Genomic DNA, 27,951 nt, shown 5'->3' on the forward strand with positions numbered 1-27,951 from the left:
GTTTTTACAACCACTTCAGATTCCATGAGTTGCTTCTGCTAGCAATTCCAAATATCGAGTTTTGCGTGCTTAAAAACCTTTGTGCTGACGTAGGGCATTGTGGGACACTTCAGTTTTGATTTAAAACTGCTACCTGCTTGGCTTTGACAGATGGTGAAAGCTGCCTATAAATGCATCTAAGACTAGTTTACTTGTGGGTGAGGTGTTTAGCACAACTGCTGGGGAGAGAAAAAGCTGCTTTGTCTGAGTATTGTATCAAAGCAGAACTATTGATGTAACATGAATTTTGCATGCTGTAACATGAATTTTGCATGCATCTTACCTGCACAAGTTAAGACCAACTATCACAGGGAGGTTTAATTGATTCTTAGCCTTCATGGTGGCTTGCTTTTATTATGTTTTGATCTTGCCCTTCTTTGAAGGAGTTCAGTATCATGGTGGACACAGTGTACAGTACTGTTTTCATAGAGAGCCAGTGTGATGGTGTGGCTTGAGTGTCAATATAAGAGCATGGAGACCCAGGTTTAGTTACCAACTCTGCCATAAAGCTCACTGTGTGAATCTGGAATAGTCCATGTCTGAACCTACTTCATACTGTAGCTGAGAAAATCAATAAGTCATTGGGGGGGGGGGAATGGTTTCTCTCCTCATTGTTTGAAAATATGACATCTATTTGTTCCTTGTCTTTAGTACTAGTTGGACTACACAAATTCCTTGTGAGGCAGAAAACCGAAGTAAGGAGAAAGACAATAGGCTTTATATTTGCAAGGCTGGAGATCAGTTTTAGGGGGCAATAGGTGCGGAGTCATTAGAAGTCAGTTTGGGCAATATTAGCTTGTAGTTCGAAGTTAAGTACTCATCTTCCGAAGTTAAGTTCCATATTCAGGTGGTAGAATATCATTTTTCAATTGATGGTGTATATGTTTTAAATAAAAATGATAAATAATTGGGTGAGTTCAGTTTGCATTTCAAGGCAGCTGAGATGGTGGTATGGAGTACTTCTTTATGGCTTGATCAAGATCTACAGTGGTACCTCTGGTTACATACTTAATTCGTTCCGGAGGTCCATTCTTAACCTGAAACTGTTCTTAACCTGAAGCACCAATTTAGCTAATGAGGCCTCCCGCTGCCACCGCACGATTTCTGTTCTCATCCTGAAGCAAAGTTCTTAACCCAAGGTAATATTTCTGGGTTAGTGGAGTCTGTAACCTGAAGTGTATGTAACCTGAAGTGTATGTAACCCGAGGTACCACTGTATAAGCAGTGACTCAAGTTTTTAAAAACCAAGCAGAAGCACATTTCCTTTCAACTTTTGTTAACCTGGCTTTTGAATTACTACTGTGCAGACAGTCTGAAGTCGGAGATATACTTGGTTATTCCTGTGAATCTCTTATGATTCAGGGCACCCCCAGGAGTTATTCTGCAAGTCTTAAAAAGACGTTTCTAATCATTGTTTTTCCAAGGATTCATTAGACCAGTGTTGTGCAGTGATTTCCAGGCAGAGCTTGATAAGGGAGAAGATATTCTCCATTTTGTGTTTGACTAGGATAATGCAGATGGCCTTTAAACAGTTGGGAGGCACCTTGCTTCAGCACAGAGACTGCACTGGAAGCCAATCATGAGCCAGGGGGCAATAGCTAATTTGCATACTTATTGCTACATCATTTGCATGGATGTGGCATTATCCTTGGCCCCTCTGTTGGGGCACTGTGTTGCTCAGCTGATACGGCTCATCCAAAACATGGACTGAGACTAGAAATGCTTGCTAAAAGATGTTTTCCTATAGACAGAACACTGTCTATTTAACTTAGTCTATGGTAGAAGATGCCTCTTATTCATTGCGGTGTTTTCCTGTCACTAGTCTGAGGCACTCTGAGCAGCATATGTGGTGTTATATCTCTCCCCTTTTAGACTTAGGTGGAAATGCCCAAGCTCCACCTTTAAATGGTTTTGTTTGAAATTCTGCATGCAGGCAAGAAGAGGTCTCTTTCTGAAAAGAATGTCTTGGAATATGTGGGTGTATATTTAATCCCCTATCTCAAGAACAGACTCTCTCAGTAGGCTGTGGACTCTCCTTCATTGGAGGTTTTTAAGCAGAGGTTGGCAGGCCATCTGTCATGGATGCTTTAGTTGAGATTCCTGCATTGCAGGGCGTTGGACTGGATGACCCTCGGAATTCTTTCCGACTCTACAATTCTACGATTCTATGAAAATGAGGGGATGCCCATACTGAGGGGTTGTGGTGGTCTTAAGTGATGATTTACCACTGGTTCCTGTGAGCTGTAGTACTCCTGCTATGACACCAGGTTGCTTTTGGCTGTCTCTGTTGGCTAGTGGAGTCTTCATGTCAAAGAGAATTGCAAGACTCTTCAAATATTTTCTTGGCTGTTTGCTTTGATACCATTATGAATGTTAAATGTAAACATTGGAGAAGTGGAATCTCTTTAGTGTTCCGACATCTCTTGGTGTGGGGCAGTGATTCCCACATTGTATGCCAAAGTTCATTGGTATGCCATGAGAAGACTGAAGAGCACATGGAACAAAATAAGACATCATGTTGGATGCAGCCACCACTGGGCCCCTCAAGGTGAGGAGCCTCTGTGCAGCACTGGTTTCCCTGATGCAGCCTGTGCTGCAGCTCATGGGCACGTGAGCATCCCAGATGAATCAGTGTTGCCTGGAAAGCATGGTGCCGTGCTGAACCTGACAGACAGGACAAGGGGAGAGGGCAGCATGCCAAGAGAGCAAGTATTATTAGCCAAGCTATTCTGCTATTGCAAGGAAGATTCCTGCCCATTGGTCTGCAGAATGATCAAAGAAGATAGACACTCTGCTTCCACAATACTTCTTTTCTTTTCTTTTCTTTTCTTTTCTTTTCTTTTCTTTTCTTTTCTTTTCTTTTCTTTTCTTTTCTTTTCTTTTCTTTTCTTTTCTTCTTTTTTGGAGTAAGATATGCCTCCAGTTTTAATTCAGAAAGAACCAAGCACCTGTGCACCAGGTATCAAATTAAGTAGAATAGTCTTCCTGTTGAGTCAGAAATCGTGCCTTTCTTGTACTCCCATTCTGAAACTGATATGTTCACACATGAAATACTTGAATTGCCTACTGAAAAATCTCATTAAATAGATGTAAAATAAATCATCACCAGAGTCAAACAATGCAATGAACTTGGTCACCTATTGTGTCCTCCCAGTTTTTTAACCTGTAGTAGCCTTAGTCTTAAAACTTCTGGAGCCATAAGAGCCATAAACTGTTTAAAAAAAAAAGGTCGTTCTCATTCTGCTCTGCCATATTTTAAAAAGCTCTTCTGTTGGTGAGAGGGACTATTTCCATGTTTTTCATTTCAGCCACCTTAGCTCTGGTACTCTTCATGCTTGGCTAAATATCTGGCTTCTATAAAGGTGCTTTGCCTATATCTTAATTCTCTCTGAGCAAATTGTTTTGCACCTTGGTCTGACTTTTAATCTGTTTATTTTAAATAGCATGAAGCCAGGTACGTGCTCTAAGTCAGGTAGGGCCCTTGTGGAACCCATCAGGAGTATGTGTTTCCCTCCCTTCCCCTAAAAACTTTGGAGTACTCAAGTGAATCTGTCTGCATATGGGCAATGCCAGGCAAGATGTAAGCATGTGCAGGGGGATTTTGCAAATCCCTTGGGATGTGCTGTAATTGCCAAATGGCTTCTGCATCTCCCTGCAAAGAACTGGATGAACCCGGGGGACAGAGAGTGATTTGAATCAAATTTGACATAGTATGTACCCAGGCTGTGCTGAGTAATCTTGCAATTTTTGATGCTCCAAATGAAAAAACAAAAAACAAAACAAGTCTTAGGATCTAGCACTAAGATCTCATGGAGCACTGAACAGGTCTAGAAAGTCTCACTTTAGCCCACCATGAACATGTAGTATAATGTGTCACGCCCTAACAGTGTAACCTTTATCTGTACATTGTAGGAGAAGATAGGCAAACGATTTGCTAGGAAAGTATTTCTGCTGTTATTGTCCTCCTCAACAAGGAGTCTTGGAAAGCTTCTAAGAAATTCCAGCATGCATTTCAATGGAGAATAATACAGTCGTACCTTGGAAACTGAACAGAATCCAGTCCGTTCAACTTCCGAAACGTTCGAAAACCAAAGTGCGGCTTCTGATTTGCTGCAGGAAGCTCCTGCATCCAGTCGGAAGCTGCAGAAGCCCCATCAGACTTTCGGCTTCCAAAAATAGTTCACAAACCAGAACACTCACTTCCAGGTTTGCGGCATTCAGGAGCCAAAACGTTCAAGAACTAAGCTGTTCGAAAACTAAAGTACGATTGTAATAATAATAATAATAGTCAACAAACCATTGCTTTCATCTGTGAATCACAGCAGTGTCAATTACATGGTTGGTTGGCCTCTTGATCAGCAATCTTTACTCTTTAAAGCTGTCAAGTTTCTTTGAAATTGATAAAACTTGGTGGTGGCCCTCAATACTTGAACAAACCTGAGACTTCGAGGCTTCACAGAGTTCCTACACAATAAACTGTTCTTATCTCTCAGTAATCTTCTGAAATAGGTATCTAAAAGTGTGGAAAATGAGATTAAGAGTGGGTACCAGTGTGGTGTAATGTAGAGGTTGGAATGCCACACTATGACCAAGAAAGTTCCAGGTACAAATCCTGGCAGAGCTGTGAAGCTCACTGGGGTCAGTAAATACCTCTTGGTCTCAAGCCAGTCTTCTACACCTTGGTGCTCTCCTGGTGACTTTAGACTACAGTTCCCATCAACCTCAGCCAGAATGGCAAATGGGGCAGGGTGTTGTATTCTATCAGTATCTGGAGGGCATCGGGTTGGAGAAATCTAGTCTCAGCTACCCCACAGGGTTACTATGTTGATAATGTAGAGGAGATGGGATGATGAGAACTATTTATGCTGTCTTGAGCTCCTTAGAAGAAGGTCAAAAATACAATGATCTTCATCTTTCCTGAGGCTTTGTTGGGGCAGCAGTCTGAGGTGGCCTAGGAACCTGGGGCCATGAGGCAGCTCAGTACAAGTCCATGAGCAATCAGGACCAGAAAAAGCAATCCAGGAAGTAGCACCATAGAGCAAGCTGGGAGTCAGGATCAGAGAGAGATACTAGAACTAAGCAGAACCCTCCAAAAAGGTCTGGTAGGACTGGAATCACTTGCAAGTGTATTGCATAACTATATTTGACATTTGAGCTTATCACATTGTTCCTTGCTGTCAACTTTGGTAAATGCGGCTAATTTTCAGCTTAAATGGACATTTGACAACGTGTTTCTTGTTGCCATGGGTACTCTGTTGCTCAGAGAGCTGGAAAGTGAACCAGGCACATGTGGAAACCCAGTATTTGAGAGATAGCAGTTTGGCCATCCAGTATGCAAGATGTGGGTGTCTGAAGCCAATGAGTGATGCGCTTCTGCTTAATTTTAATCATTGGCTTTAAAAGTTTCCAGTTCTTGAGAATGTGGCTATTTTTAACATAAAGCTGGGGAAGTTTCCTGAAGAGAAAGTGCTAATGATAAGGCTCACAAGGATAGTCAGAGGTAACATGTGTTAGTGACTGATGTAGGCTTGATAGTCTTGGAAAACAGAAAGTTGCAGTTCTGTCCACTGATAGGAGAATATTGTAGGAACTGATACCTTCTGAATTGGCACTGAGCATGTTTACACAGCTTTTATTTAGAGGTACTGCTCCAGTGCATTTGAATTTTCCACCTGCTTTGCATATCTAATATAATTCAGGCCTTTCTGTGTGTTTCCTTGATTGCTTCTCTGATGTATGCATGTTTACAAACTGCTGAGTAAGAGAAAAGGTTAGTACTTTGCACTCTGCTTATTAGAGGGGAGAGCTAGAGCATCTGCACGCTATGTTCCTGGGTTGAAGCAAAATCATAGTGCTTGCCTAGGGGTTGGGGTGAGATTTTAGTTGCCAGAGCTATCTCATACCAAGTTGTCTTGAGGGAAATAAGACTAGTCTGAGGTCAGACAGAGCAAGACACCCTTTTTGCTCAGGCCAGTGATCCAGAGTGACCTTGAACTTTTATAAGTGACTAAACCGACTGGCTTCCCTATAGTTTCTTCATTTTGTCACTGCTGGGTAGGTGGGTGGCTTGTAGGCTGACTCCCCATCTGACTTTTATCAGTCTTCAGACTCATTATAAGCTTTGAACCCTGAAACTAATCCCCCCCCAGCTTCTTTTTTTCTTGGTCCATCCCCTTTGATGCACAGAGGATGACCTGGACCAGGAGACTCCATTCCCCTACTGATTCTCCCATGTCAGATGTCATGGCTATTTCTGGCTCCTCAGATACAGAAGATTCACTCTGGGGTAGCTCTCTTCATCCCCATGCCATAAGACTCAACAGGTGCAGAGCAAGGCAACAGTACTTAAAGACAGGGATGGGGAACCTGTGGCCCCTGATATTTGGGGCTCCAGCTCCCACCAAACCCAGTTAGCATGGCCAAGGATGATGGAAGTTGTAGTCTAGCAATGTCTGGAGGGCCTCAGATTCCCCATCTGTGTTTTAAGGACACCGATAGCTCTTCAGGTGAAATGGGGTCAACTACTCTGGGCCTATACTACCCCATATATCCCATAATGCAGCCATAGCCCACTTTCATGGGAGGTATACAACAAAAAAGACCTCTTCCTAGGACATTTTCTATGTTCCTTGTTATGTATTCCACAGCACTGTGCCGGGATTATGAGAAGCTGCCAGATCTGCATACTATATGGCTTCCAATTTAAGTGCTTTAGCTGCAGTAGACTTCACAATTTCAGCAGCAGTACTTTTATTAGAATATGATTTAGGTAGTGTTAGAAGGAGGCAGCAGTTGTTTTGAGCATCCTTGGAGACAGTGCAGGTTGTCCTGTATTTGAAGAAGTGCCTTAGCTTTCTTTGCTTTTTCTTTCTCTTTGTGAGTAGTGATATGTGTTTCATTGTTGCTCTGTGTGTCTTTTTACAGGCCTCAGAGCTTGTGCATCTTTAATGCTGAAGGCCAAAAGGGACTAAGATATACATGAAGGTCAAGGATTCTGTGCCAAATTCTCATTATAGCTTTTTCCAAGGACTCTTTTTGTTGGTTTTTTAAACAGCACTAGCAGCCTCAGCTTATATAGTGCATTACATCTGCGAAATTCTGCATGGTATGCAAGATGCATAACTGACTTAGTCAGTAATGAAAGCCTAAGTAAAAGGGGCATCTATTATAGAACTGGCTCTGCCTGTTCAAGCTGTTTCTGCAAGCATTCAGACCACACCAAGTTCTTTGGGCATGACCATTTACCACAGGATTAAAGTAAAATTAATTTTCTGTTCTTAAGTCATACAGGCTTGGGTGGCCTGATTGCTCTGAGACTCAAGGAGGTCTCTGACCAAGGTAGTTAATTGGATTGCAAGCACCCTAATTTGGCCCAGTGAAAGATTCCATCTTTTATCTCTTTTGCACCTCGTGTGCTAAGGCAGAAGCAATGTCCCAGTTGGTTTACATAATTATCTCTGTACCCTAATCCAAAAGCTTCACTTGTATAATTTTATTCTTGCAACAACCCTGTTGGTTAGGCTGCAGGCTCATATACACAAATGAGATTCAGAGAGTGTTTTCTCAGGTTCCAGAATGCTTATGCTTGCTGCCTTTTCTCAAATTATCTGCAGGTAGCTGTAATTTCTCTGTGGAGTTTTGAATCCCATCCAGTAGAGATGATCCTGCTGCTGTTTTCATGACCCCTTATCCCAAGTGTAGGGAACACCCACCCACCCCAGATGTTGCTAAACTGCAGCTCCCATCGGCCCCAGCAAGCATGGCCAGGGATGATGAGAGTTGTGTTTCAGCCAAAGGTTCCTTGCACCTGCCATGTCCAGGGAGGATGAGGAGGGCTCCAGGTTTTTACTCTTGCCAAGGATGTCTGATTCTCCCCAACTCCAACTTCAGGAAACAGTTACTGCAGGGTATCTGATCCTGTATGTAGCACCTGGGGGCTGGTTCACAGACTTAACACACGTGGAGGATTGGGGGAGCTGAACTTGTGAGCATAGTCAAAAGGAAGTACTTTTTCACACAGTGCATTCCCTTTGCTACCAAAAGAGGCAGCGATGGCCCCCAACTTGGGAGGGCTTTAAAAGAGGATTACCTAAATTCATGTAGGATAAGGGTAACAGTGGCTACTAACTCTAATAGCTTTGTTCTGCCTACGTTGTTTGACACAGTATGCTTCCAAATACCAGTTGTTGTAGCAAGAGTTCCTTTCCTTCTAGTAAGCATGATTGGTCACTACAATCTGTTCCCACCCAACCCATATGTGCCAAGAAGTGCTCTCAGCATGTGAGCTGCCCTCTGTCAGCATTCTCCCATCCCTTCCTGCTTGGGCTAATCAGAGTGGGGCGTTAGGCAGCAGTGGCTAGTATGCTGGGCACGGCCTAGCAATGAAAGGCTCTGGGAAGTGGGGAGGTTGTGACAGGCTCAGGTGCTCAGCATCTCTCTGCTAAGACTATAGAGTGAGAAGGTAAGGAAGAAAGAAAGTGGCTACAATTTGGGAGGCCACAGAAGTGGATTGATAGAGATGGGGAAGCGAAAGCAGCAATGGGGGATTGTTGCTGCAAAATGAGGAGGGAAGGGGGGTCTTCCATGTGATGATTTAGAAATGCTTCGTGATTATTTGACTGGCCAGATTACAAAAATGTTTTGATCCCCTGGTGTCCTTCCCCTAGTACTTTCTTAGTGTGTGTCTGCTATGTACTTTGAGGGCATGTCTTCCCTTTACTTTGTGTAAGCAAACTCTTTTTTAGAATAAGGGATAGTAGCCATCCCTTCTTACATTGGATGCTTGACACCATCTGAATTCTGATTAACTTCAGTTAGATTTTAATGGGCAAGTAGCCTCATGCCCCCTTCCCTGGTGCTAATTCATATGCTCCTGATGAACAGAGAAAGCAAGTTGTTGTCAAGCCAAACCCACAGGCAGCGATGCTCTTCCTGTCTTCTTTTAGTGAGAGGTTGATGGGCTCCATGGAGATCGTCTTCAGTCTTGCCTGAGGGCGCGCTTTCCATGCAATGTGGCCTGGGGGTTAGTGGAGACAAATTAGAGAGCTCCTCATTCGCAAAAGCTTTCTGAATCCTCATGCTCTCTGAAGGGAATAAGAGAAGGAAGTGAAAAATGCAGGCAATGATGACACTATAATGCTGCTTACTGTTAGCCTCTTTAGATTTTTATATTCAATTTCCATCAGTTTCCGGTGGGCTAGAAAATGTATTTTGCATCCCTAGGCGCCAGCAGCCCATTTGGCTGGGTGAGTAGGGGGGGGGGCAGCATCATGTTTCTTGGCCGTGGGTGTCTGGGATTTTCCCATCTTTTCCTCCTTTACGTAGACCCTACAATTCCCGCTCCCTGGCTTTCAAGTATAAAATCGCCTTATGGAGAGGTGCCCCAGAGGAGCTAACCCCCCTTTTAAAAATATTGGCAATATCCCATCTGTGTTTTCTATACACAGCCATATGTAACTCGTGTAGCTGGTAGAACTAGGCCAGCTTCAGTGCCTGACTTGTATGCTGCAGTCCCTCTGCCAGCAAAATAAATGCTTCTCATTTAGCTGGCACTGGATCAAGCAACTAAAGAGAAGTCCTTATTAACTACTCTGGAAAAATAAGCCTCTTTTATTTGCATCACAGGCCTTTAGTGTTCCAAGTGAACATAACACACATCCAGATAGCCTCTGCATCCACGCTTAGGGCCCTATTGAAGTCTTTGTAGAGCAGAGAACAAGCTGACAGTTTACCTGGATCCCAAACACCTGCCTGATCCCAAGCAGAGAAGCAGCTGCTCTTCTGTATTGATGTATGGTACAGCTTCTCAGCTGCAGTACTGCGGCTGTCTGGCCATGCTGAGACCCCTGTAGCTCCCACTAGCTAAACCTCCTTATTAGTTGCCACCAGATTGTGCAAGGTGCAATAATTCAGTACAAACAAACACAACATCTGCTCGCAAAACAGTCATAACCTGTGGCTAACAAAATAGGCAATGCAACTTGTCACTGTGCATTGATTGGGAATTTCTGTTGGACTTGTGGAGCTCCCCCCCCCCCCACCACTAATAACTGGTTTTTGTATTTGTCTGTAGGGATAGTCAGGACTGAAAGTACATTGATTTGAAGCAAATAATGTTTTTGACATGAAGGGGTATAAAGCAGCCCTGGAACATATAAGACTTGATTGTTATAAGGCTTAAGGGAGCTGCCTTGGCACTAAGTGGAACTATGGTCAAAGGAGATAGTTTTCCATGTTTCCCTTGACAATAATGTTGGCAAAGTCCATGAATATCTGGTTCAGAATGGTCATGTACACAGCTTGTAATGTTTAGAGGCACTACAGATCAAAGTCTCTCCCCCCCCCCAAGAAGCTTTTCTCTAGCTCTGAATGTCAAAATGTGATGCTTCAAATGCCCAGTCAGCTTTCGGTCTGAGCAGGCTGGTTTGTAGGAGGTGCATGTGCAAAAGTGTGTTCAGTGTGAGAGAATCTTTCATTTAACAGCTAAGCAAATTGCGCAGAAATTGAAAGTGGGTTGTTTGCACAGGTCTGCCTGAGCTGCGATTAGTCCCCAAGACGTTGACAAAAAGAATTGATGTCATTTTGACGGGTGGTTGAAAATGATAAGACAATACAATAATGTGCAGCAAACGTTATGAGCTGCGAGAGAACTCTCAGAGAAAGGTGGCCTTTTTCAAAAGAGTCATCTGAAAAAGCTCATAAATAATTCTGAGCTGGTTCCAAATTGAGTGAAAGGGGTGGTGGTTTAGCCATTACTGGTCTCCCTGTATGCAAAACGAGGCATAATCTGACTGCTGACAAGGAACCCAGACACACCCAGCCTTTTCTAATAAAGATAACAAATATTAAAAGCAAATATATAAACACATGCTTAGTGGTTATGGTGATATTTGTGAAACATGCAGGGTTTACAGTGGTACCTCGGGTTACATACGCTTCAGGTTACATACACTTCAGGTTACAGACTCCACTAACCCAGAAATAGTGCTTCAGGTTAAGAACATTGCTTCAGGATGAGAACAGAAATCGTGCTCTGGCGGCGCGGTGGCAGCAGGAGACCCCATTAGCTAAAGTGGTGCTTCAGGTTAAGAACAGTTTCAGGTTAAGTATGGACCTCTGGAACGAATTAAGTACTTAACCCGAGGTACCACTGTACTTGTCAAAGGCCCCATCTTCAGAGTGAGGAACTTTTTGGTTGCAACCCACAATTCATTTCCTGACCTGAAACACTTCCACTTGCTCAACATAACTTTGCCCCTCTCACTTTTCTTTGTGCCTCCCCCCCCAAAAAAAAATTCCTCTGATGGTTATGCAAACTTCTGGAACAGATTGGGGGGGGGGGCTGGGTGTGGGAGGAGAGGAAGTTTTGTGTGGGTGGAAGTTGTTCCACCCTCCCACATAGCTCCTGTTGCTATTTTCCTCTCCTGGGGGAAGGGCTGTAACTCATTGGTAGAGCAAATGCAGAAGATCCCAGGTTCAGTCCCTGGCATCTTCATGTAGAGCTGGGAAAGACTCTTGTCTGAGACACTAGAGAGTCACTGTCAGTTGGTATAGACTGTACTAAGCTAGAGGGACCAGTGATCTGACTTGCCTATGTGGCAGCTTCCTATGCTGCTGCTGCTGCCACTTCACCATACCTGGTAACGATTAAAAAAAATCAACACCAATCATGAGTTTAGTATAAGCACATCTGTATGCTGGTGAAGTACATGTGAAACATACAGGCCTGTATATAGAGCTTCTTGGAACAGTGAATCAAATCTGTCTTGTATAATCTTCATTTTACTGCTCTTCATACCCAAGGGCCCAATTTTACTTTAATAACAAGCTCTCCATAATTTATATACTCTCTTCGGCTTTATAAAAATGCGGGCAAAAGAACTAGCACAGAATTTGCATAGTTTAGCCTTAATTTTCATTGTGTGGCCATAATTTTTGATACTGAAGTCATGGTTTACTTCTCATGGGAGTGGGTGCATTTCTTGTGTAGCCAAATGTCTGCCTTGCCTTGAAATCTGTTTGCCTTGGGACTGTCAAGAGGCAAGGACTCCTTTTCATGGGGGAAACAAAATGATTCCCTCAACCCTGAAACTTGAGTTTCTGGGAATGCATTTGGGAATCGCTGCACAAGCAGAGCATTTTCTTTCACACACACAAATACTAAGGACCCCCTCTGTTTAGCTCTGGCAGCTAGATGTAGTGTAGTATATATTACTGTACTTGAGCAGATTATCAAAAACTGCAGAAACCTGCTCCACTGCTATTGATTTATTGGATAGTAATAAAATAAATATGAGTACAAATGTAAAATTTTGTATTGCTGACATTCTTAGGCATAGTTCTGTTCAGATGGACTTTAGGGCTGTAGTAGTGAGAAGAGCAGGCTTGAAAGACTGTAAATCAATGACATGATACCTTGCCAGAGGTAATATCTGTATTTTAAAAGATTGCATTAATAATGTTTCTTGGACTGCAGTGGTAAGGTGCTGGTAAGATCTCATTTGGAGTAAAGCTCCCACCACCTTCACATTTGGGGGCACCAGCATTGAATAGGGATATTGGAAGCTTTGAAGCAAATGAGAGGTACAAAGATAGTAAAGGTAAAGGGACCCCTGACCATTAGGTCCAGTCGTGGTCGACTCTGGGGTTGCAGCGCTCATCTCGCTTTACTGGCCGAGGGAGCCGGCGTACAGCTTGCGGGTCATGTGGCCAGCATGACTAAGCCGCTTCTGGCGAACCAGAGCAACGCACAGAAACACCGTTTACCTTCCCGCCAGAGTGGTACCTGTTTATCTACTTGCTCTTTGACATGCTTTCGAACTGCAAGGTTGGCAGGAGCTGGGACTGAGCAATGGGAGCTCACCCCATCATGGGGATTCGAAACAAAGATAGTAGCACAGTCTAAAAGTCACCCATACCAAGCAAAGTATACTACTTTTAGCACACACAAAAATACAGAAGGGAAACGTGTTGATTTTCACATTTTGTTTTTAAAAGGTAAGACGTGAGAGAGCCATTATTTACCCATATCTACTAGAATAGCAACGCTGGATTTAAATTGTAGACCTGTAGATTTTAAGTTAAACATTAGGGAAGCCTTTCCAAATATAAAAAGAACCGCCTGTTTATTCATTCTGTTATTGAAGGGATTTCTTTCCCACTCTTCAGCTTTAACAAGCCCTCAAGGTGGCTTATAAGAGCAATAAAAACAAATAAAATAGAATTAATTAAAACAGGCAATAAAAATGCAAATGAGAAGCACCAGCGACCAGGAATTGCAAATGCTATTAAAAACATGGGCAAACTGGATGGACCTATCCTGGTGTCTGAATGATGGCAATGTCAGTACTAGGAGAAATTTCCTAGGGAGGGAATTCCACAACTGGGGTGCCATAGCAGAAAAAGCCCTCTCTGCTGCTCCTGCAACTCGTTCCACCTCATGAGGGAGGTACCTGGAGAAGGACCTCAAATTAAGGTTTTAATTGATAGATAGCTTCATGTAGGAGAAGGCTGTTCTTAAGGATTTATGGATTTTGTTTATGCTGAAGTTTTGAAAGTGTGGATGGGCAAATATCAAGTCAGGAATGGCTCAGCTATAGGATAGCCTATTTTAAAGTAGCAGCATAGACTAAGGTACCTTGGGGTAGGGGGGGCTTTTAAGTTCCTAGATATTGTGATGCTTGTCCTTCCTGCTTCCCTGTATGCTGTGTTCACCCATAGGCTGGCACTTTCCATGGTAGGGTAGCAAGGTCACAGTAGATGACAGCACCCATCTGTCTAGCAGAGCTTTAAGTCTTTTGTTGGCTCTCCATCTGTGACCTGTAGGCCTACAGCATCTCATCACTTGGTCTCCCCCCCCCCCCCCCGTTCCAAGCACATGTACTGGCTTGTGCCAAGATTACAAAAGATTTGTTTGCAAGAGGCTGTGCCTGCATCCAGAGTTGTAGCCTGCATTTAATCCTTACCACTACTGTATTGCTGACCTTGTCTGTGTTCTGCACATGGGGAAAGGTTAATTATGTGCTTAATGGCTGGAGTGGGGGAAGAATCAGAGAAAGTTGTGAGTGGTCTAGGCGTTCTCCAAAGCACATTTGTTGGAGAATTCATAAACAGCTGCAGAACAGTTCTCCCAGCTGATGGCTGGAGATGCAGCTGTCTGAGGAAGGGCATATAAAGTGTGAAGGGAGTTGATAAGAAAGGGAGTCTACTTGTCTGTTATCAAGGGGTTCACCTATTGCCAGAATCATCATACTTCTCAGTGTAGAATGCCAGCTGTCTGGATAATGGGCAGCAGGTGGGTGGTTTGTGTCTATAATGCTGCATTATTTTGGGGGAGAACCTTTTGGAGATTTGTGAGCAGTGGGGGGAATTGACTCACCTGCCCATTGTTTGGGCACCTCAAGCTGTCCACACAGCTTGGCCAGAGCAGCATTTGCAATTCTGAGCTGAATTTCCTTTTCTCCTTGCTCAGCTCGCAGTTTGAGCATCCCTTAACCTAGGCAGTGTTTTTTTACATTCCTGTGCTGGCTCTTAAAGTATCTGATAACGGTGCTATTCCTGGAGCTGCTGCAAAGGGACATTTTGCTGGCACTGGGGAGGGCATAAGCTGCTACTCAGAGGCTGTACATAAGCCTCTCTAAGAAATGAAGGTAGGCAGGAGGAAGGTAAACAAAATAATTTTGTCTTACATAGTGTTCAAACTGGAGAGAAGAAAACCCCATGAAGAGAGCAATAAAGAGTGCCACTCTGGATAAAATTGTCCTTTCCTCGTAGGGCACGGGTTGCCATCCAGGTGCCCTAGACTCTGAGCATTTTCTTCATTTTCTTTCTTTCTTTTTAAAAGTAATTCTTCACCCCTCTTTAAAAGAATGTTATGGGACAAAATATGCAGTTATCTTCTAAACAATTTCTTTGAAATCATTGGGTTTTTCCTAGTACTAAGGAATACTCTGTTATTAGACAGCCACAGCCTCTCCCTGTGTGTTTGTGTATAGGAGAGGGATGTGGTGTCTCATCTTCACAACCATGACCAGCAGGACCTAGGTGACTTCCCATGGTAAGATTATCAGGGGTGGTTGCCTCTCTTAAATTTTGTGTTCTCCTACACTTCCCAGGACAATAATTTTGTGTTATGCTATGCCCCTTCCATGGCAGCCATCTTGTGACTGGTGCCCCTAGCACACTCTCAAAATTCAAGATGTGCCCACTAGTCTAAAAAGGCCCCTCTTGCAGGACTTTCCTGGAACATCCTGGCTGTTGATTTGCTCCAGAGTCAATCAAAGTCTGTAAGCCTATCACTTACCTATTAGGACAACAGTTCATGATGGGTGTTCACAAATCTGAACAGAAGTAGCACGGTGGGTGGAAATGGTGTTGCAACTTTCTGTTCACATGTTGTGTATTTGAGAGTATTTTAAATAGATTACTCCCTTGATCCAATATGCATATCTCTTCCTCAGTCAGGATGGTTAACATGAAGTAAAAGACAGACAATGCAATATAGTGGTTAGAGTGTCAGACTAGAGTGGGGTTAAGCTCTTTAGAAGAAAGGCAGGATATAAATGTAATAAATAATAAAATGATATATTCCTTTAACTCATCCCCCTTCATTCACAACTATTTGTAATGTGGATTTGAATGGACATTTCTCATTATAGGTGGGAAAATCAGAGGGTTGTGATGGTTGTAGTTACTCTGCATTTTAAAAGCCACTGGCAAAATTGTGTGATCTTGGGTGGGTGGGCCTATCTGCCACATACATCTTTCACTCTGTCATGATATTGATGCCTGTAGATCATAAATTGATGATCCTAGTGCTGGCTTGGAATGGGCCGGGGGTGGGGGGAGAGTGATCTTAGTTCAGGGGCCTCTGGTTCAAGTAGCTCCTGGCTGACAGACACTGGCTCAGGCTGGTGTTGGAGCCAGAGTCTGGGTTCAGCACCACCGTGGCTTCTGCTGCTGGCCTGCTGATTCCTCCTCCTCTGTGTGCCCTGGTCATGACACTACCCAGACATGAATATGCCCAGCCTCTTTGCCATGGCAGAGGCAAGGCAGCTTCCAAAGTGAGAGACAAGTGCGTGCTGAGCTTTGGAGGCTGAAGTGCAGCGGTTGGCTGTACTCTTGAGATGTATGTAGCGGAGGTGTGAGTGATCCAAGCAGACAGCTCTGCTGACCCATTTCCCCCTCTGCTCTTCCTCTTGACTTTATTTACTAGTGCTACAGATTGCAGTGTGGACCCCAGCTGAATAACAATCTAGGCAGCCAGTCACTGGCAAAAAAAACCCTTCATCCTTTACAAGCCAGGGCTTACCGCTCTAGGTTTGGCAAATGGATAACTAGATTCTTCAGGGAACCAGACATCTGTACCGGCTGCCTGTTTTGTGGGTGCTTCAACTTGGGAAAGGTCTTGCCTGAACTAGCTCCATCACACCCAGAATTCTAGACTCTTTTCCCAGAAGCCTTCTTCATATGCACATTTGAGCCTGGTTTATATGTTATACTCACCATGTGGAAAGTAGCCACATGTAAGTCAGGCTCTGAAAGCTGAGGATTCTGTGTTATCCCAGATGCAAGCAAAGAGGACCATAGAGCCATTGATTGCTTTTCTCCATCTGCTGTTTATCTCAGGCTATCCTATCTCTCCCTTAATGACTAATTGCCCCTAGGTGTTGAAGTGGGGCAGAGCAAAGATAATTAGCTGCTTTTTGCCATATTAATCAGAAATATAGGAGTTCCTGATGTGTAATTGCATTTGGTCTGAAACTGGAAAACCTAGAGTGACACATTGCTCAAGTCCTTATTTGTACTGCCTGTCTTAAATTGAACTGGTTTTCCACACTAGCTTTTGCTGCAAAACAGGTTGGATTTTCACTACACAGATGCTGAGATTTGGAATGGCTCTACTTTGTGTCTGTATAGAAGCTCCAATGAGCTTTCAAGCTGCCACTCTTAACTGTTTCTATGTCTAGGAAAGACCCTGGTCCCAAACAGCTTGTCAGTCAGTGTGGACAGTAGAGAGCTAAATGGATCAATGGTCTGATTCTGTGCAGGGGAAGGGCTTGGGAGAAGTTACAGCTTGCTTTCTGCTTTATTTGGTTGGCATAAAAGTATTGTGCTACTATTGCTTTCAAACTTTGGGTGCTGCAAGAAGCTGGCTAGCTTATTGTGGCTTGAGTTTTCATAGGGAGGGTTGGAATATATCCAAAACTTCTAGTGGGACATTTGCAAATCAAAGCCCCTTGGCTCAAAGCCACTGTCCGCAGTGCTAAAATATGCTTGGAGGTTGATTCTAGCCCATTGAACACATGGAAGCACTGAAGCAGTTCAGTGTTCTGCTCTTTGAGAACTCTCTTCCCTTAATTGCACTAATAAACCATATGTCAGGGTTGCTTAAAAAATAAATAAATAAGAGGAGAGGCTGCTTAGGAGGCTAGGAAACTTCACTGCCTGTGGAAAAATGAGCTATCAGAGGAGTTGGGGGGGGAGTGGGGGAGCAAATTTAAAGCATTCTTTGTGAATTATGGATTTCAGACTTCTGCTCTTCCACCTGGAGCTGTTCTGAAGGGTGTGAAGGTCTCTGATGCCTCTGTGTTCATGCTAGGAACACAGGATATGAATCTAGGAAGCTACCATATACTGAGTCAGAGCATTGGTCCATCTAGCTCAGTGCTGTCTACACAAAATGGCAGCAGCTCTCCAGAGTTTCTGACCCAGGGGTTTTTCTCAGCCCTTCCTGGAGATGCGGGAGATTGAAGTTCGGACCTTCTGCGGATATGGCAGATGTTGTACCACTGAGCCATGACTCTTTCTCAAGAGACTCCCCCCCTGGTATCAGAAGAGGTTGGCCCTGGAGAAGCTCAGTCAGTCATTGAAAATGTGCAAATTTTGGGATCAGCAGTGAAATCTGTTTTGGCCAACATTGTCCTCTTATCTCATCAAGAAGAGCCAATGAGATCTTGCTGGACGCAGGAGATATTACCCTTTGCCATTGCTGCTGCCTCTACCGTACAAAGGCAGAGAGAAAAGAACCACAAGAAGCTTGGCAAGGAGATAGGGAAGAGGTGTTCTTTAGCAATATGTATTGCATAGCTTAATAAAAAAAGGAGAAAAAAACACTTTGGAGAAATAGAAACTGTTCAGTTAGATACTTTGTTGGTATAAGCGTCTAAAATTAGCACGAGAAATTAAAGTGCTCTTACAACTGGCCTTCAGCCTTTTTTCAGAATTTTCCAAAAATATTTAGATGCAAGTGTGTGTGTGTGTGTTTACAGTGGGCAGTGTTAGAAGCCTGGTTCACATTCATATTAGCTAGCAGCACATAAATTGTTTTGTCTTGATTCAAAGTGCGGAAATTGTGATCACCCTAATTATAATTTGCAGACTCTGGACTTCATTTGGGTCTGAAATGCCCCAGAGGGTATCAAAGCCAGGTCCAAAGAGGGACAAAAACAGCACGCCAGACTCAGTCTAACAAATCACATTTTAAAAGGCATAGAAAAGGCAATAGTTTGCATGGTGGCTACAGGAACGCATACTTGTAATGACAAATGGTACAGATCTGCAACTAGTATGGGATTAATTGCTTTGCATTACTTCTTTGAATGATTTGGTAGCAGTGAGATGAAATGTAAAAGAAACTTGAGCTAAAACAAAAGACATGCTGTTAAGAAAGTTTGCACTACAGAAGCAGTGAGCAAAGTAACTAGTTGTGTTGCTGACATAGTTGGTGGTTAAATGACCTGACTTCCCCTCAGCGCCTCCCTGTATTCCTCTTGATTCTAAATGCCGAAGACTCAAGATGCTAAATCCACTTCTCTGCACATTGCTTGTTTTTTCTTTTGTTTTAAACCAAGGTTAAAGCATCGTGAAGCTTCTCTGGGAGGTTAAATCTGGCAGTTAAATTATTAAATACAGTGGTACCTCGGGTTAAGAACTTAATTTATTCCGGAGGTCCATTCTTAACCTGAAACTGTTCTTACCCTGAGGTACCACTTTAGCTAATGGGGCCTCCCACTGCCACCACGCTGCCACCATGCAATTTCTGTTCTCATCCTGAAGCAAAGTTCTTAACCCGAGGTACTATTTCTGGGTTAGCGGAGTCTGTAACCTGAAGCGTCTGTAACCTGAGGTACCGCTGTATATGAGGTAAACAAGCGTAGTAATATGTCCTTTAAGAAAAAGTCCTTGGCATCAGAAACTAAAAGCCTGAACTTAGAACTTAACACTTAAACACTTACAACACTTAAAGGGGTAATTGAATTGGAGTTCTCTAAGCATAATACTCTGGTGGGCGAGACCGACCATTCACTAAACAGTGGTGAGATTTCCATATGCCCTGTTTACTTTCATATTTTGCTTTGGGGATGTTTAACCTTGTTCCTTTGAGGCTGCTCTGACATGTCCAGCATCTGGCTCCGTTATTTTGTTGGTAGGTTCTTTATGGGTACATCTTTTTTGGACTTCTAGTCACCTGTGCCACCTTCTTGTCATTCTTAGAACACGAGGTGAGTTGCACCAGGCTCGTAGCATTGTTGTTGGTTCTTCATATGTGGCACTGTCAAATTAGGACCTTCTCTCCCTTATTATTAATGCAGGTGCCATTCATGGGACTCTTTGTCAAGGCCATCCTTCTCATTAGTATCCAAGTCCTGTACTTCAGTTTTCTTATCAGCAGGTGCCAGAGTCCTTAACCTAAACAACCTTTGTTGTTGCACTGAAGCTTCCCAGTGTGCAAGGTCAAGCCATATCAAGCCATACTTTGTTCTTGTTTAGCTTTCACAGCTTTTTAGTTCTAAGGTTCAGGAATATAATCTGAGTCTGAAGTCTAAAATATGAATCTGACGGTATCTGAAATATGAATCCAGGGGAGGAATGGGGAGCCTGTAGTCTCTCAGATATTGCAGACTACAGCTGCCATCAGCCCCAGCCAGCATGGCCAGTGGTCACAGATGATGGGAATTGTTATTTGAAGGGCCACAGGTTTCTTATCTTGGCCTAATGTCTTTATACATGTGAGTCTGGGATCTTAAATATGAGCTTTTGACAATCTTAGGACCAAAGTGATAATATGATTTAACAAACATGCAGTGTACTTTATTTTTTTTATTAAAAAAATATCAAAATTCAGTTAGGTAAGGAATATATGAGCCCTCTTCTCTGCCTTTATATTCGAGATTATTCACATGCTATTTCATGTTCAGTGTAAGTATATAATGCAATAACTGGAGAGAGGATACTGCATGTTTCAGGGCGTTGCACATTGTTCCCTGCTCACCTCTTTAAAGGCTATACATGCTACATGGATCTCCCATAAGGACTTGCCTTCTGCTCAAATTTGCCTGCCTTATGAAGTTAGGTGAGGACCCTGTATGCTAGAAAAATGGGGTAGACAGTTTTAAAATCCCCGTATAGTTATACACTGTGGGCCTGAAACCTTTGAATGGCAGGATCTGGTTTCCTACGTGTTGATCCTTGGACAGTAAATGCTTCCTAGGAACAACCTCATTTGCCTTCTCTCTCGCCTTCTCTCTCGTCTCAGATCCCAGTGCCAACTGTGGCTTGATCTTCCAAATTGTCCCTTTGGAGTGCAGACATTTACTAAATAGCTCTGTGAAGTAACTGAAAGGAGAGAATCATTAAAATAGGTTTGGTTTCCTTCTTGCCTGCTGAGAAATAGTGGCCCACTCCTTTGCAAGTTGCCTGTTACAGCTAGCGCTAAACTAGCCTTAGCAATTTTTCCCCCTAGAGAGGGATGCAATTGCCGTCAGATTTAGCCATTTGCCATAGAGAATAACTTTCCCACTGCCTGGTGGGTGGAGGAATGATCTTTCATTTCTGCAGTGTCTGTAACAGCTGCATGTCCCTTCATCCCACCTCCCTCCCACAGGCAAGGCAGAGGCTGTCAGCTGGTTTTAAGCATGGCAACGGGCTGCACTCTGCACTCCTGCTGTTGAAGCAGCTAATTTTGCATGTGCTTGCATTTGCCCTAAGATACTTTCAGGAGCAGGAGGGGGAAAGGGAGGAGGTGGGGAAGGGGAGACTGTGAGGTTAATGGAGAACACTCCAAATAGTCAACTCCCATCTGAGCTTTTCCAGAGTCTAGAAAACCAGACAGCTGTTTCAGTTATTCTCTCCCCTGACACACAATTCATGCTTGTCCTTGGAAGACTGATGGTGCTCTGGTTTTGGTGGTGTCCTCTGACAAATGGTGTAGGATATAACAAGGGACCGAATCTTATTGTGTACTGTGGCATTAGATTGGGCATTTTTGTTTGCTGTGCTGTAGCAAAGAGAAGAAGCCACTATCTAAGGCCAGGATCTAAGCAGCTATTGTGGAATCTGAACTTTCACTTTTTTGAACAGCAGACTTGGGCGCCATATCACAAAATCACTCTTGAATCTCTTCTGTTTCAAGAAGAGATTTGCTGTGCTGCATCAAAGGACAGCTGTTTGAGAAATGCAATGCCAGAGCCTCCCTAGGCAGTGCGAATAATGCACTCAAAAAGTTTTGAGATACATTCAGTTGATGGCATTTTTAAAGGGTTGCAATGATTTGTATTTTTTTGGACTGTGTTTCTACTGCCGATAAAATAACCCTTGCAGGTAGCCATAATGAAAACTGAACTATAAAATAACATTTTGCAAGTAGCCCTGTCCCATTAAAATAATAATAATAATAATCCAAAAGTGACTCTAGATTAATATCTGCATGGAGCAAATGTGAGAAAACTTTCAAGTTCCACAGAATTCATCAGGATGGATGTTATGCTGGAAACAAAAAGCATGGGGGGAGAAAGTAAAATATCTTGTGGGCTATCTGAAAACGTAGTTTGTAATAATCTTTAAATGGAATGATGGAGCTATTGCATTAGCTAGGTTAGGCAATGCTTGAGGTTTTAACTTGCTTTTGCTTACTATCCAGCCCAACTGAATAGTTTTAAAGAATATGAAAGCTTGTGAAGTTCATTGCAACCTTTTCATTGGTTCTTATAATGGTATTGCCCTGTTGTTTCTATTAAAACCTAAGCAGCTCAAGTCCTATGCAATAAGGCTTTTTATCTATGCCTGGTGACACACATGCTCTAGTGGGGGGGGGTGTCTTCTGTGTACCATTCAAATAGTTGCCAGCCTGCCTCCTGCCCAGTATGGGAAAGAGCAAGGCAGAGGCAAAGGGAGTCTCTCAGTACAAATAAAGCTGTAGAGACTGCCTCTTGCCTGGAGTAACAAGCAACTCTGATCTAAGAAGTACCTCATAATCTGCTGTATTGTTAAGAGCCTATTCTGCTCCTCTGCCCAGAAGTGGAGGACTTCCCCAAACTGGTTTGGCCATACATTTCTCAGCTTAGACAAAATAGGCACGAGCCTTGTGCCCACATGCTGTGTCTTCACACCGCCCCTTCCCCCTCCCTTCTCAGAGCAAGGCAATTCAATACTTCCTGGATTAATTGACCACAGTTTCCGATAGCATTAACAAGGAAACTGGTTACCAGGGCTGGCACAACCAGGTTCTTAAACCACTGTTTAAAAACCTTGCTTGTTCTGAATCTGTGAGCTTGTGAGAGCTTATACTTGTCTAGAGCTGGCGTGCCAGACAGAGATAGATAATCGGCAAATGGAAGCAGGTGGGTGGCCCTCCTTTTAAAGTTAAGCCCATACGGAATCAAGTAAAAAGTGAGAAGTTAATTAGCATTTCCTCTGCCTTGGGTGTGATAAAGCTTTGTGATGGCCTGTAGGGTAGCTGCGCCCAGCAGGATTCTGTTATTGAAGATCATCTGATGCTGTTCTATTCCCTCAGTTACTGTATGTGCCTTTCTTTTTTTTAATGTGCCTCACCTCAAAGGCAGACAGGGGCTGTGAATTTCTGTCTCTAGAATTGAGCAGATTAAAAAAAATGCTCTTAAATTATGGACAGTATTTTGATTGTCATTGAAGCAAGGAATGAGGTTAATGCTAGGGAATCCCTTAGGTTTGCTTTCTTCATGTTCTATTTGTGCATTATGTGTGAATTCTCCCCATCCCATCTTTTTCTATGCCTTGCTCACCTTATGCACCCAGAAAATTTAAATTTTTTTACTTTGATATATTACGCTAATTTACCAAATAAGCACAATTTCTTATTTGGCATAATTTGGCATTTTTGCTATTTTATTCTGCTTCTGCTGGTGTCAGAAGCTGCCAGGAATGTATAGATCTGTCAACTTTAGGGCCAGCAGAGGCTGAAGCTCTCCATATAGCTGTAGTGAGGGAACTGAGAATAGAAGCAAAATTTCCACCTAAAATGAGAGCTGAGTTGAACATGGGACCTTGTTACTATGAAATTTATGAGGCTCTTCTGGCTGCCAGCTCTCTGTCAGGTCTTAGGCCTTTCCCAGCCCAGATACCCAAGATCATTTTCATTGGAGATGCCAGGAATAGAACCACGGACCTTCTGAATGCAAAGCAGGAGCTTTACTTCTGAGCAATGGCTTTTCCCACTGATGCAGGATGCATCTGTGACTTGGAATCGCATTTCCAGCAGTGCTTCTCCCCATCTCATTCTCTGCCCACCCCAGACTGCAGCCAGGGTGACTCACTTTGTGCAGCAATTTGGCAGCAAATCAGCCAAGGTGGGCACTTGCTGAAATGCTGCAAAGACTTCAATAGCAACTCTGCAAAGCTGTGATCCTTGGCTCTGAATCACTTTGTCTTTGCTTAAAAGTAGACATTTTGTGAAGTATTTTGTGAATCTGCTCAGTTGTTTGGTCTTTCGCCAGTTTTTACTTTGCACCAGGGCAACAGTAATCAAGCTCCTCTTCAGAACTCACCTTTCATGCTGTGATCTCTAAAATGACAGTGTTTGTTAATGGCATAGGCTACCACTTGCCCACTCTTTTCAGCATAGCTCACCGATTTTCTGTCATCACTAAAGCACTGGGGTGCTGCGATCCAGAAACCTTGTCATGTTATGTGAATGCTGTGGGAGACAAAACCTTGTCCTTTAGGTCCCTGCTTGCAAACTGTTTACTTCCTGCACTTTTTGCCCGGGATTTGTTCCCTCCTAAACTTGATCTAAAGATGAACAGGTACCAGTAGGCAGTCCACTAATTTTGATGGTATAAACAACAGCAGATGTTCTGGTTAGGATGGCCCAGCAGGCTGCTGACAGCATGATGCTGGGCAGTCTCCCAGCAAAGATCACAGCCGTGTATTGCGCATGTGCTGAAGACCACTTTGGACCCTGCCAGATGCCAGTGAGGGTTGCGGAGAAGCAGAAGCTTCACTGCGCATGCATAGCAGACCATGCACCATTGCAGATTTCTTTATATACTTATTCATTCAGTTTATTGCTGAGAACTCCTCGAGCATGGTGGGTGCAGGTATGAGCAGTGAACCTGGAAGGCCATGGTTCAGATCTAGCCTCTGTCATCACCCCCTCCATATGGTCAGGGGGTTGTGCAGAGCTTAGTGATCACAGACTCACTAGAAGGCCTTAGGCAAGGTGCTGTTCTCTTGCACACTCCCAGCTGCAAAATGAGGATGTTGATACATAGGAAGCTGTCTTATACCAAGTCAGACTGTTGGGATACCTAACAAAGCCTCCTGCTCCCCAGCTGTGGGAGCCCAGATCCTTCTCCTGCTCGCGTGCCATGGCAAGCAGAGAGTTGGAGGCTCTGTAAAACTGCTTGGCTGAGGCGAGGGCAGCCACACTCTCCTCAGCCAAGCAGTTGAAATAAGAGGAGGAAGGAACAAACTGTGCCTGCCCTGGCCAGTGCTGCTTGATTCTCACTCTATGCTGGCCTGAGGGGCAGACTGCAATGGTGGTTACACTCAGCGGTACAGTGATACCTCGGGTTACATACGCTTCAGGTTACATATGCTTCAGGTTACAGACTCCGCTAACCCAGAAATAGTACCTCGGGTTAAGAACTTTGCTTCAGGATGAGAATAGAAATCGTGCGGCGGCAGCGGGAGGCCCCATTAGCGAAAGTGGTGCTTCAGGTTAAGAACAGTTTCAGGTTAAGAACGGACCCCCGGAACGAATTAAGTACGTAACCAGAGGTACCACTGTATATTGCTGTGGCTCTGAGTTGCTCTGCATCCAGCTGCTGGCTGCAACTTGTTTCTCCGTTGCTGTGCTGGGTGCTGGAGGGACTCAGGAGCGGTGGCAGTTTCAGTAGCTATATACTGCTGAGTGAAACCACCATTGTGGTCTGCCCCTCATACCAGTCCTGGGCAATATATTGATATATCGCCCAGGCCTATTGGCTGGCAGCAGTTTTCCATGGCCTCACAGAGGGATCTTTCCCAATGTTATCCGGAGATGTCAGGGACTGAATCAGTGGCCCCTTTGCATGGCAAGCATGTTCTCTACAGTTTGTTGTAAGGAAGAGTGAGATAGCAAATGTGAAGCACTTTGAACACTTTAAATGCACTGTGTGGATGATAAACACTCTTTTTATCAATCCCTGCCATCCCAAAAGCTTGGGGCAGGTAAGCAAAGATCAAACATCTTATTCAAATTTATCATTTTGTGGGGAGGTGAAGACTCAACAGTTAAGGACATGATGAGCACCCCAGGAATTGCTAGGAGACCTTTCTGGATAGGAAAGCATGGGTGAAAATGATGGTGAGGCAATGGTAACAAGAGACAGCTTTAAAGTATGGACTTGGATCAGAGATAACTCAGCTGGTTAGAGCGTCATGCTGATAAAGCCAGGGTTGCAGGTTTGATCCCCATACGGGTCAGCTGCTTATTCCTACATTGCAGGGGTTGGACTAGATGATCCTCAGGGTTCTTTCCATCTCTATGATTCTATGCTTGAGAGACCAAGCTGGTGAGCTCTTGCTGCAGCATTAGGCTTTAAAGAAACTAGCCTCGGAAAGCTGTGAAAGAACAATCTGAATGTTGGTTGTCAACTGAAAATTGCATGAAAAATACAGCTTTTAATTAACCGGTAAAAAGATACTGCATCTTTGGCAAAAGGCTGATACCACCATATGGAACTCTGTTTTTGATACCATCTTCGTGTTCCATCTCATTCACAAACAGCTGCCGTTTAGAGGGGCAATTCTGAACATAAACATGCTTCCCCCCCTGTGCCAGTGATCACTCCATAACTCAGCCTCTACTGTCCTAAAAGTCAGGAAGGCACTTAAGCAAGGGTTCAGGATGTAAAGGGCACCCTTGTGATTTCATCCCCTATTTGAGCTCATTTGAAAGGATTTTTCTTTGCTGGAGTTGCACTGTTGAATTTGTCTTTTATACTCCATGACTATAAATTCTTCTGTTGAACTTTCCCACATTTCCTCTCCACTCTGGCCAGCAGGTGTATCTCGGCAGTTTTTCACCCTTCACTGTAGCATGTGGCTTTTGCTCCTTGATCGGTCTTGCCAAGTGTTTTTCATGTCTTACAGGCATGCCCTACATTTGGGCTCCCTTTTCTGCTTGTTATCTGTTCTTTGATATTGGATAATTGATGGGAAATGTTTCTGGATGTGCGAGAGCGAGAGATTAAACCACAGCTTGGGGCTGAGGGATCTCCTAGGTTCTTCTCCTGCACAGTAGTTCAGTGACAAGATTTGGGATGATGCCAGAGAGAAAAAGGGCTTTGGAAGAAGCATATAAATGCATGTCAGAGATGTGAGTCTCCTGAACTTGTTTACTCAGTTCAGGCAGCATGTTAGAAATTCTCCAAAGCATGGTATGGAGGACTGAAAGTGTGTGGTGTGTTCACATTCACCCTCTTCCCTCTCATAGACCACAACAGCTTAGTCTGGGAACTTACATCTCCACCCCTTCCTGGCTCTCAGTCAGGCCCTGATCCGTGTTTCCATGCACCTAAGTAGCCTCATCAGCCAGGCACTCCAATGGTGTCGCTAAAGTTCTTGCCTGACTTGCTGTCCCTTCTGCTCCTGTGACCCTGTGGAGACTAAAACTCTTGAGACTTGGCAACCCTAGTATGCCATGAGGACAAGGAGAGAGCTTTAGTTTTGAGAGATTTCACTTTTACCTCTTTCATGAGATTTGGTGCCTCCAAGTGTGAGATCGGATCCCTAAAGGTAGTTCAAATTGGTGTCCTCCCGAGTTAAACTGAAAACTAGGAAGAAGAGCGAGTAGCCTGTGTTGGCTTAAATGCAGTGCAAGGAGACTGGTGACATCACAATGTAGCCTCCTCCTGGTAGCCTAGCTGAGCTACTGTGCAAAATGACAAGTCCACAAAAGAAACTCAGCTGCTGGCCCTGTAACTTCTGACTAACAGACACACCATGAAGGGCTATGGTCAAGGGGGCTGCGCAGAGCTTAGTGATCCATCGCAGGCTGACCAGAGCTAGCGAGCTGAGAGGTAATGTGGGCACAGCGGAGAGAAGGCAAAATGGGCTTAGCAACAAATATCAGAAGTCTGCATCAGAAGAAACTGGATTGTGCAATATGTGAATTATGTAGGTCAAGGAATTGGCATTTATTCTTTTACATAATTCTGCTCCTAGTAGCCATGGGTAAGGATGAAGAAGCTTTGTCCCCTAAGCTACTAGCAATCTCTTCAGTGCACTTTTGTGTTCCTCCCATTAGCATAAACTATAGTTTGCTGCAATGTCTGAATCAGCAAGTTGTGTAGCGCTAAACTACGATCAGAAACCTACCTGATTCTACTAACAATAGTTTGCTAATTTGGGTAGGATTGCTTCTTGCCAAAGGGAAGAAGCACTTGCCACTGGCGAGTTAAATTGTGGTTGACTGATTACATGGAAAGCAAAAAGTCAGTCCAGACAAAAGAACTAACAGCAGGGTTGTAGGACAGGCAACAGCCTTGGTCAAAGACTCTAAATATAGCCAGGTAATATGAATCCCGATTACAGTTGTGAAGTGGGGAGAAGCCTGAGGAATACAAATTCTGCAGGACTTAGTTGTTTGTTGAAGGCAAAGCAAGGCTGAAA

At 43.7% G+C, this 27,951-nt stretch overlaps 1 protein-coding gene and 1 long non-coding RNA gene across 4 annotated transcripts in view; one reads left to right on the forward strand and one right to left on the reverse strand.

Annotated features, from left to right (window-relative positions):
- Positions 1 to 27,951, forward strand: part of CAPN15 (calpain 15) — a 91,071-nt gene that overhangs the window by 34,580 nt on the left and 28,540 nt on the right. The window contains exon 1 of one of the 3 annotated variants that reach the window (XM_081839581.1): positions 27,201 to 27,359. The exons of the other annotated variants lie outside the window; for them this stretch is intronic. The gene's annotated coding sequence lies outside the window, so the exon portion shown is untranslated. Of the gene's footprint in view, positions 1 to 27,200; positions 27,360 to 27,951 lie in introns of those variants that run through there. 3 annotated transcript variants of the gene reach the window in all.
- On the reverse strand, positions 8,887 to 27,173 carry LOC309329378. The gene is made up of 3 exons (XR_014151102.1): positions 27,021 to 27,173; positions 15,341 to 15,492; positions 8,887 to 9,122 (listed from the first exon to the last, which is right to left on the reverse strand). It is a non-coding gene; the product is annotated as an uncharacterized lncRNA (long non-coding RNA).

Source organism: Podarcis erhardii (assembly GCF_964252035.2).
Source record: "Podarcis erhardii genome assembly, chromosome: 14".
In the NCBI taxonomy this organism is placed as follows: domain Eukaryota; kingdom Metazoa; phylum Chordata; class Lepidosauria; order Squamata; family Lacertidae; genus Podarcis; species Podarcis erhardii.